This window comes from Psammomys obesus, unplaced genomic scaffold (assembly GCF_907164565.1).
Source record: "Psammomys obesus unplaced genomic scaffold, mPsaObe1.curated_primary_1811, whole genome shotgun sequence".
Taxonomy (NCBI): Eukaryota; Metazoa; Chordata; class Mammalia; order Rodentia; family Muridae; genus Psammomys; species Psammomys obesus.
Window position 1 is genome coordinate 39,745,139 of NW_026596040.1, and position 10,664 is coordinate 39,755,802.

The 10,664-nt window shown below is 39.3% G+C and overlaps 1 non-coding gene across 1 annotated transcript; it reads left to right on the plus strand.

The window, feature by feature from the left end:
• The first annotated feature begins 5,763 nt into the window (after positions 1-5,763).
• Positions 5,764-5,870, plus strand: LOC129688257 (U6 spliceosomal RNA). The gene has a single exon (XR_008721905.1). It is a non-coding gene; the product is annotated as a U6 spliceosomal RNA (small nuclear RNA).
• Positions 5,871-10,664: the final 4,794 nt, after the last annotated feature.

Consider the following 10,664-nt stretch of genomic DNA (forward strand, 5'->3'; position numbering starts at 1 on the left):
ATGTTCCTCTTTCGAGAATTCCCCAGAGCAATTCTTGATGAGTTGTTGTCTGGCTCTATTAATCCACACTTTTTACTTATTTAGGTCTTATTGTTTCACTAATAAAATGATACAAAATTGAAAAACACTATAGCATTAGGAAGAATTCAAGAAATGGCATTGCTTTCTTTCTCTAGCCACTCATCAATCTGATTTTAGGTGATTTGCTATTTATGGCTTCTATCATCCTATAAGCTGGCAGTTTGTCCTGTGTGTTGCCTATTTTACTCAGTTGCAGGTCCTAATTTTGGTTACTCCAGGAAGAACCATAGTTACAAACAACACAAAACTAGAATTGACCTCTGTCTTGAGAATAGTCCTGCTTTAACTCTGATCCAAGCCATTGCTACCTTTTACCAGTATTTCTGAAGGCTCCCATTTCTCAACTTTTCCTCTTGTCCCTAATACTAGCTGAACTCAGCACAGCAGCTGAAATGATCCTGTTAAAAGCTGTCAAATCACGCCATTTTTCTCAACAGTTCCTAGTGGCTTGACATTTCTAATTCAGTAAAAGGAAAAAAATCTCTTCTTATATTTCCAACTATGGTTCTCTGCCTTGTCCACTGTGTGTGTTTCTCAGCCATATTGTCCCTTCTTCCTGTTCCCTGACACAGCAGTGGTTTATGGTGGACATGGTTCATCGCATACACACTGAGTGTGCTCTTTATACTGCAGCCCTTAATCAAAGAGGCCCCTTTGCCTACAAGTCTTAAATGTATGCCTGAACTTACTGAGTACCTTTACTACTTAATTAAAAGTTACTTTCTAGATGAGTGTATATGTGTGTGTGAGTGTGTGTGTGTGTATCGTGAACAACTGAAGCCCACCACTTATTGTTAAATGATATAATCCTCCTTTCTCTTGACTTTCCTGTTTATTATTTACTGCAAATATATTTCATGTTAAACTTCCATTATCTACTAATATGATAGCTTTACTACTGTGCTCTCAGTGACAAAAATATGTACAATCAAATAGCAAATTCTCAATAAGTATTTGCTGAATAAGTACACATACAGGTATACATAAGCATGTATACATATAGATATATAGATATATAGATGTATTAGATAATTCACTAATGTCTAACACATACTAAGCTGTCAATGGGTTTTATGTATATTATATTAAAATGTGCTTTTTGGAAACTTCCAAATAATTTGCAAATGCTTATTAACTAATTGTAGTATTTTATTATCTTCGTATGACAGAAAAATACCTGTGTTTGTATTCAGAGTAAATCTTTCAAATGATGGCATTGTCTTGAGCCTTTCTCAGGCCTGTGTGAGCACAGACACTTTTGTGCATTAGCTTCTCATAGGTTTGTCACCATCTGCACATATGCTTTGAAACACGGCTCTAGCAAATGCAGTGCAGAAAGATGCTTGTCTGTCTTTCATTTGGAGACTAGTGTTTGGCAAGAGAAAGGACTTGGGGAAAATATACAGCTGGGTGCCCAGAATGATTTCTGAATTCTTACTCAGGTGATTAGAAAAATCAGACCAATAAGAAAGGACATTGGGCAGTTTACAAAGACTAAACATATCGAGCTAGCTGACCTAATTTTTATACAGAGAGATCAACAACACACATTGAAATTTGAAGAGGAGCAAGATAGACATAGACTACACAAATATGAAAACATAATGGTCATGAAAACTTCCGTTTTACCAAAGAGAAGAAGTTCAAAAAGGGGGAGGAGAACAATAGAGAAAACAGCGTAATTTTTCCATGGATGTGACAGAGAATAGATAACAAACCAGGGAAAAATAATTAGTAGTCCATAATTGTAAACTTTTAACAACAACAACAAAAAAGAAAATTTGGTCGTTTAAACCTATATAAATTTGGCTAGACATCTCTCCCTTACGGGTTTAAAATAGTGAAAAAGAAACAACGTTAACTGAAATAATGAGGAATAATCAAATACAAGTTCATAGGCTTGAGCTTCACCTCAGAAGAGGTTTGGATAGTGCGGAAGAAAAAGATGTAGACTCATTCACTGCTGGAAAGACTCTAAGCCACTTACAGTGTGTCATTCGCTCTGCAAAATACACTCACTGTGAAGGATACAGATGGATTCTGTGTGGAGACTCAGGTGTGTGTGGCAGTAGATAGCACACATATCCAATTGCAGGCTATGGTCCATCACTGCAGGGCAGTCTCAGCTCGGGGAGGATGAGGCACCGGTCACATCACATCCACAGTAGAGGGAAGAGAGACATGAATGCATGTGCGCTTTCTTGCTTGTGCTCAGCTCCATTTCTCTACCCTTACACAGTTCACTAACCTCTGTCTCAATTAGTGCTTCTCCACCATCCTAATACTGTGACCCTTTAATACAATTCCTCATGTTGTGGTTATCCCCAGCCGTAAATGTTTGTGTTGGTCTTCCTCCCAGAGGTCCAGCCAGTCGTGGTTGAGGACAAAGGGTCCAAGCCTAGGCAGTAAGAGGTGCTGGAGTTACTACACAGACACCTCCCAGTGTGAAGGCAATCCTAGAAGGAGTGAATGCAGACTCTTTATTCCTGGAAGAGAGAGTACATTATTTACCTCTGGGTGACCAATCAGGTTCCTCCACACCATCTCCAAGCCTGCCACTGGTTACTAGTCTCCAGACAGGTTCCCCAGTGTCAGGCAACGCCCCTCTGCCCAACTGCTTCCTCAAGGGTCCCTTGCCAGGAATGCCCACATTTTTTGGAGAAAAAGGTTTACCATAGGGTTCTCACCCCACAGGTTGTGAACCACTATCCTATAGAAACGTTGCCACCACAGTAGGTTAGGTAAAAAAATTGGTGAACTTAAAGCAGTCCTCTAGAGACACGCTCACAGAACAATCCAGTGTAGAAAATCCTTCAATATGACTTTTCCAGCTGATTCTGGGTTATATTAAATTGACAGTTAAAACTAACAGCACAGTTTTCAAAGAAGTACAACTAAGCAAAAACTTATTATATGTAGACTAATTTTCTTTAATTTTTTTTTTTTTTTTTTAGATTTGGTGAGTGAGTGTATTCTTATTAGCCTATGCACATTCCTATAGAGAGGAAAAGATAATCTGTAGGTATAATTTCTCGTTTTCCATCATGTAGGTTCTGAGATCAGGGTTAGAGCATCAGACTTGGCAGCAACTTCTCTTGCCCACTGAGACATCTCATTGGACCCAAGTGGTCCTTCAGTGGTGCTTATGTCGGTCATGGTTCTGTACAGCCTAGGTCTGCTCTCTGTGTATTCCACATTATAATTTCCAACCAAAGAACCTGAGCTGAATTCTTAAGATAACATCACTCACAGTATTATAGCACAAGGAGAGATGCCAGTTGACTTGAGTTTATACATCTTAGTCAAATTGGCTTATAAAATTGACTATATTTTATATAGGGTTTATTGGCAGTCAGTCCTCAACATCTTCTATTTGCTCTCCCCACACCCAACCATGAGATCATATCAGACCAACTAGGGCAGATCTCAGCCTGATGAAGAGGAGCAGAGATTAGTTATCAAGCAGTTTATCTGAACTGTCTTCAGAAAATAACATTTAGAGATGGCCCTCACAGAACAGGGAAGTTTTCAGAATCAAAATGAAGTCACACTTGGTGTTGCATTGGCTGCTGACCTCCAATCTCCAGCACTTGCAAAGCTGAAACAGTGGAAACAGAAGGAGCTTGAAGGCAGCCTAGGCTTTATAGTGAGATCCTTGGAACTGAGTGCCGTCTAACCTTGGTCCCTAGTCCTAGTCAGTTTATGATATTTGTTTCAGGCATATGCATATTTTACCTCAAGATTGAGGTATATAAACAGAGAGTGGAAAGCTGTAACTACCTTGGAATGAAGGGGTGTGTGTGTGTTTACGTGTGTGGATGTGCAGAGTTATGTGATGTGTGCTGTGCATGTAGGCATCAGTGGAGAATGCCAGGCATCTTGCTCTATCCCTCTATTTCATTCTCCTGAGACAGCATCTTTTGCTGAACTGTTTTCAGCTAGGTTCACTGGCTAGAAAGCAAAAATCTGGGTTACACGTCTAAATGTCCAAACTTAGGTTTTCCATGACTCATGTTTACATGGCAAGCACTCTTACCCACTGAGCCATCTTCCAGGCTCTGATTGAATACGCTTTAAACAGACACTGTGGCTCTTTCATGGACTACCCCCACTTGGACAATAGAGCTCACAAAACTGGAATTTCTCAAGGAGTCTCATTATGGAAGCCATAAAGGACAGAGGTTAGTACCAGATGGAGGCATTTCTTATTTCCAGAAAGAGACTTTATATCATTCTGACAACTGGTTGAATCTCCTTGCAGGAAATACTGGAGCTACAACAAAGACTGGCCAATAATGACATTAACTGGAATGGCTTAGTTTTAAATGCCTCTGATCCTCTATTTAAACCTAAGACCCATGTAAGGACTCCAAAGCTAGACTTCCGGTACACTGGACCTCTTCATTCTTCTTCCAAGTATGGCCATATTATTAGTTTTATTTGTCTACCTTTCACTAATAAAAATAATGAAAAAAATAAAGAAAGAAAGTGAATTCTGACTAAGCACTGAATCAGGGTCATAGAGTAGCAAAGTTTACTCTCATAACTCTATTTTTTTTTTGTTCTTGAAAAAGTTCCTCAGTTTCTGTGAACAGGAGTGTATCTCAGTTGTGATTTTACCCAGAAATGTGCCAGAAACAAGTGACATACACAAAAGGCACTAGCAAATAACATAAAGTAATAGTAAATTTTCATAAAGACAAAATTGGGTTGGATCTGGCCTCATCCCAAGAATTACTAAGAGGTGAAAAGCACACTTTTAAATTTTTAAATAGAACAAGATGAAGAACCCATGAGGCAAAACTACTGCTTAAGAGCAGATCATTTTACAAAATACCCAAACAAGTAAGTTTGTTCAATTTTACATACTCTGCACTCAAACCAAGAAGAGGCTCTTGTCAGAGAATAAATAACATGACTGTTGACATAATGGCCCTCTATTATGATGGCAGATAGAAGTCTAGTATAGCTATGCTCTGAAAGGCTCCACCCAGCAGCAATGGAAACAGATGCTGAGACTCACAGCCAAATATTGGGTAGAGTGTAGGGAGCCTTGTGGAGGAAGGACCTAGAGGGCACAAGTACTCCACAAGGAGACCAGAAGTCAACTAACTTGGGTCTGGGGGTTGAAGGGGGATAGCAGAGAGTGAATCACCAACCAAGGACTATGCATGGACTGGACCTAGGCCTCCTACACAGAGGTACCCAGTGGGCAGCTTGGTCTTCATATGAGTCTTTTAGAAAGGAGAGAGGAGGCTGTCTGTGACAAGGACTTTGTTGCATGGTTTTCAATCACTTCCCCCCCTGTAGAAGCTGCCCTGCCAGGCCACCTAGGAAGTGAATGCATTCAATCCTGATGTGACTTGATGTGTTGGGATGGGTTGTTAGAGAGGGGGCTTTTCTCTTCTTTTCTGAGATGTAGGGAAGGGGTATAGGGAAAAGAGAGAGGGAGGGAGGGACTAGGAGAAGAGGAGGGATGGGGCTACGAGTGGGATGTAAAGTGAATAAATTAATTTAAAAACAACAAAGAAATTATTTAATATTCATATATGAATTCAAGTTTCTAGTTCAACTGCATTAAATCTCATATTGAAACATTTTTCAGTTGGAGTTACACAACCATTATGGAACATCCCTATATAATAATGGAGACTAGAATTCACATTAAGAAACTCAAGTTGTGTGCTCGCTTCGGCAGCACATATACTAAAATTGGATCGATACAGAGAAGATTAGCATGGCCCCTGCGCAAGGATGACACGCAAATTCGTGAAGTGTTCCATATTTTTTCAGCAATCAAAATGAGGAAATCATGAAATTTGCAGGCAAATGGTGGGATCTAAAAAAGATCATTCTGAGTGAGGTATCCCAGAAGAAGAAAGACAAACATGGTATATACTCGCTTATATAGACCTATAAGATATGATAAAAATAATGAAATCTATACACCTAAAGAAGATAATCAAGAGAAGGACACGGGGTAAGATGATCAATCCTCATTTAGAAAGACAGATGGGATGTGCATTGAACATATGACAGGAGTCTACCGCAGAAAGCATCTGAAAGACTCTACCTAGCAGTGTTTCAAAGCAGATACTAAGATTCATAACCAAACCTTTGGCAGAGTACAGGTTATCATATGAAAGAAGGGGAGTTAGTATGATGTGGAAAGAATAGGAGCTCCACAAGGACCAAATATATCTGGGCACAGGGTCTTTTCTGAGACTGACACTCAACCAAGGACCATGTATGGATATAACCTAGAACCTCTGCTCAGATGTAGCACGTGGTAGCTCAGTGACCAATTGGTTTCCCATAGTGAGGGGAACAAGGACTATTTCTAACAGGAACTCAATGGCAGCTCTTTGACCTTCCCACCCCCCAAGGGAGGAGCAGTCTTGATAGGCCGCAGAGGAGGAATTTGCAGCCAGTCCTGAAGATACCTGATAAAACAGGCTTAGATGAATGGGGAGGAGGTCCCCCCCCCACATCAGTGGACCTGGTAAGGGGCAGAGTGGAGATGAGGGAGGGAGGGTGGGATTGGGAGGGAATGAGAGAGGGGGATACAGGTGGGATACAGAGTTAATAAAATGTAACTAATAAGAAAAAAATAAAATAAAATAAAATAAAATAAAAAGAAACTCAAGTTGTAACAAAATATCTGTAAAAATTTTAGGCGTGTTACTGACTGTACTCCACAAAATACAAACTGGAAAGCAAAGTAACTTCAAGTCTTAGTATGGTCTTTTGCTGAGTAGCCGAAGGATGAGCAGAGGCATTCAGGGAAGGAATGGTAGGATTATGAATAGCCTTCCATAATTCCTCCAAACTTCAGCCATGCGAGACATTTCCATGTAAAACCATCTGGTAACATTATTCTCTTATATTTAAGGTGACAGGAAAAAAAACTATTATAAATGAATATAAAATAATTTCCCCTGACCATCCCATTTAGCATATATAAAATAGGCTCACACTTATGATTGTATTTGAAACTTGCAAGTTTTTAAATTTTCCTCTGATGTTTTTCCAATGAAAGTTTCGGAGTCTTGAGTGAGAGTCCCATAAGCAGCTCAACAACCTTCGCTTGTTTCCATATTGATTAAAATACAATGCACATAAAGAAGCATTCCCATCTGTTTCAAAGAGAAACTTCCTTGATGAGGGGTGAAGACTACACTTATCTGTGGGTATAAAGACAACTGTATATAGACTGTTGTGAGGAATTATGCTGGTTAGTAAAGTAGTGGTTGTAGATTCTCCCCCAAGAACCAGGATTTCACTAGTCCCAGTTGACACATCTACAAAACATTCTGTCATGTAAGGCACAGACAGGAAAATTGCAGAAGACGGGAAGATGTTAAGAGCCTGATGATAAGGGAGTTTGATGTGAAATTTTATATCCTAGTAACAATAAAAGCTGTACCCATAATGTCTCACCAACATGACTTCCCAAATGTGAGATGAATAAGAATGGGCCCAACAAACATTCCAAACATGAATTGCTTTAATCTTACACAGAGGACTGCAGGCAGCCTAGTAAAGTTGGGAGTAGGAAAGGTAGTCCTCCTGAGAGAAAAGCACATATTTTTTGTCCAATGCTAAATGGTCATCCCAGAAAGCATGCATATAAGTAAATTTATATGGACTCAGCAAGTTATATTTAGAAACATAAATGTTATATTACACATACACATTCATTAACAGCTAATAAAAAAAAGGCCTTGAATTTGAAGGAGACTAAAGGGGACATATGCTAGGGTTTGGAGAGAGGATAGTGGATGAAGAAATGTTGTAATTAAATTACCATTGTGGAGATAAACACAAAAAAATTTAAAAACAACAGAAATTTCCCAAGGTAAAAGTGCATAAATTAATTTTCTAGAATTAAGTACATTTCTCTAACTAGAAAATGGATGGAATAATATTTTAACAGACCCCAGAACAATCTTCTCTGTTCCTTTCTAAGGATTTTCCTTTTCCAAAGGATTAACATCCCAATTAATAACAATATAAACACGTATTCTCTAATTTTTAATTTAACATACATAGAATAAAATTGAAATGTGCTTTCACTCACTTTGACTTGTGGAAACAGTTGTTTTGTTCTCCCTGGAATATAATATTCCCTCAGAGAATTATGCCACAATTTATATTGCTCTTACCAGAGTGATCAGTAAATTGAATTGAGTTTGGTTTCAGGATATCACGAATTTCCTAGTTATGAATATATGTGTGTAAACTATTAATTCTCAAACAAGATAAAAGTCACTTGCAAACACTGAATTCATGATTTTAAATCATTTTAAGTGGAAAGAGAAGGTAGTCTCAGGTTATCCTACCAAAAATATGCCTTAAATCCCCATTTTCAAAATTTTTCAGGGGACAGAGCGTCATTTCCTCTGGTTAACAGTGGATTGGAATAGTAACTCAATTCTAATGAATGGCATGCACAAAGGAAAAGATGACGAGTATATTGGAACCTAGTGGGGCTCATTCTAACTAGCTTACCAAGTTGTATGTCTCTAGAAGTAGGTAGAGCATCATCTAACAACTGACTTGAAGTACAAGTCTCAGAACAAGTATTCTATCCTAGCATTAGCCTAAACTGAAATGCAAAAGTCACAGAAAAATCCAAGCTGGGAATCACTTTATAAAACATTTCTTTAAAGGCCACCAGGTCATATCATGAGAGTAAATGAGTGATCAAGAAAGCATAGGTATTACTAATAAAGCTGCTACAAACATGGTTGAATAAAAGTCCTTGTTGTATACTTGAGAATCTTTTGGATATACGCCTAGGAGTGGTCTAGCTGGGTCTTGAGGAAGCGCTATTCATAATCCTCTGAGAAAGTGCCAGATTGATTTCAAAAGTGGTTGTACAAGTTTACATTCCCACCAGCAATGGAGGCTTCCCCTTTCTCCTCCTCCTCTTCAGCATGCATTGTCACTTGAGTTTTTTGTTGTTGTTGTTGTTTTATCTTAGCCATTCTTATGGGTATAAGGTGACATTTCAGAGTCATTTTGATTTGCATTTCCCTGATGACTAAGGACATTGAGAATTTCTTTAAGTGGTTCTCTGCCATTCTATATTCCTCTACAGAGAATTCTTTGTTTAGCTCTGTACTCCATTTTTAAAATTGGATTACTTGATTTGTTGCTATTAAACTTCTTGAGTTCTGTATATATTCTGGATATTAGACCTCTGTCAGATATAGGGCTGGTGAAGATCCTTTCCCAATCTTTAGGCTGTAGTTTTGTTCTGACAACAGTGTCCTTTGTTTTACAAAAGCTTTTCAATTTCATAAGGTCCCATTTATTGATTGTTGATCTTAGAGCCTGTGCTGTTGTTGTTCTGTCAAGGAAGCTGTCTCCTGTGCCAATGAGTTCTAGGCTCTTCCTTGCTTTATCTTCTAACCGATTTACTGTATCTTGGTTTTATGTTGAGGTCTTTGATCTACTTGGACTGTAGGTCTGTGCAGGGTGATAAACATGGATCTATTTGCATTTTTCTGCTCGTAGACATCAAGTTAGACCAGCACCATTTGTTGAAGATGCTGTCTTTTTTCCCTTATCTGGATTTGCCTTCTTTGTCAAAAATCAAGTATCCTTGGGTGTATGGATTTATTTCTGGGTCTTCTTTTTGATTCCATTGATCCACCATTCTGTTTCCTACTAGCCAGAACCTGGAAACGACTCAGATGTCCCTCATCAGAGGAATGAATACAGAAATTGTACATTTACACAATGGAATACTACTCAGCAATTAAAAACAAGGAAATCATGAAATTTGTAGGCAAATGGTGGGATCTAGAAAAGATCATCCTGAGTGAGGTATCCCAGAAGCAGAAAGACACACAAGGTATATACTCACTTATAAGTGGATACTGGACCTATAATATAGGATAAACATACTAAAATCTGTACACCTAAAGAAGCTAAGCAAGGAGGAGGTCCCTGGGTAAGATGATCAATCTTCCCTCAGAAAGACAAATGGGATGGACATAGGAAGAGAGACAAAACAGGAAACAGGACAGGAGCCTGCCACAGAGGTCCTCTGAAAGACTCTACCTAGCAGCGTATCAAAGCAGATGCTGAGACTCATAGCCAAACTTTGGGCAGAGTGCAGAGTATCCTAGGAAAGAAGGGGGGGGGAGATAGTAAGACCTGGAGAAGACAGGAGCTCTACAAGGAGAGCAACAGAATCAAAATATTTGGGCACAGGGGTCTTTTCTGAGACTAATATTCCAATCAATGGATATAACCTAGAAACCTTACTCAGCTGTAGCCCATGGCAGCTCAGTATCCAAGTGGGTTCCCTAGTAAGAAGAACAGGGACTGTCTCTGACATGAATTCAGTGGCGGTTTCTTTGACCACCCTCCTTGAGGAGGGGAGCAGCCTAGCCAGGCCACAGAAGAGGGCAGTGCAGCCAGTCCTGATGAGACCTGATAAGCTAGGTCAGATGGAAGGGGAGGAGGATCTCCCCTATCAGTGGACTTGGAGAGGGGAATGGGAGGAGATGAGGGAGGGAGGGTAGGATTGGGAGACACTGAAGGAGGAGTCTACATCTGGGATACAAAGT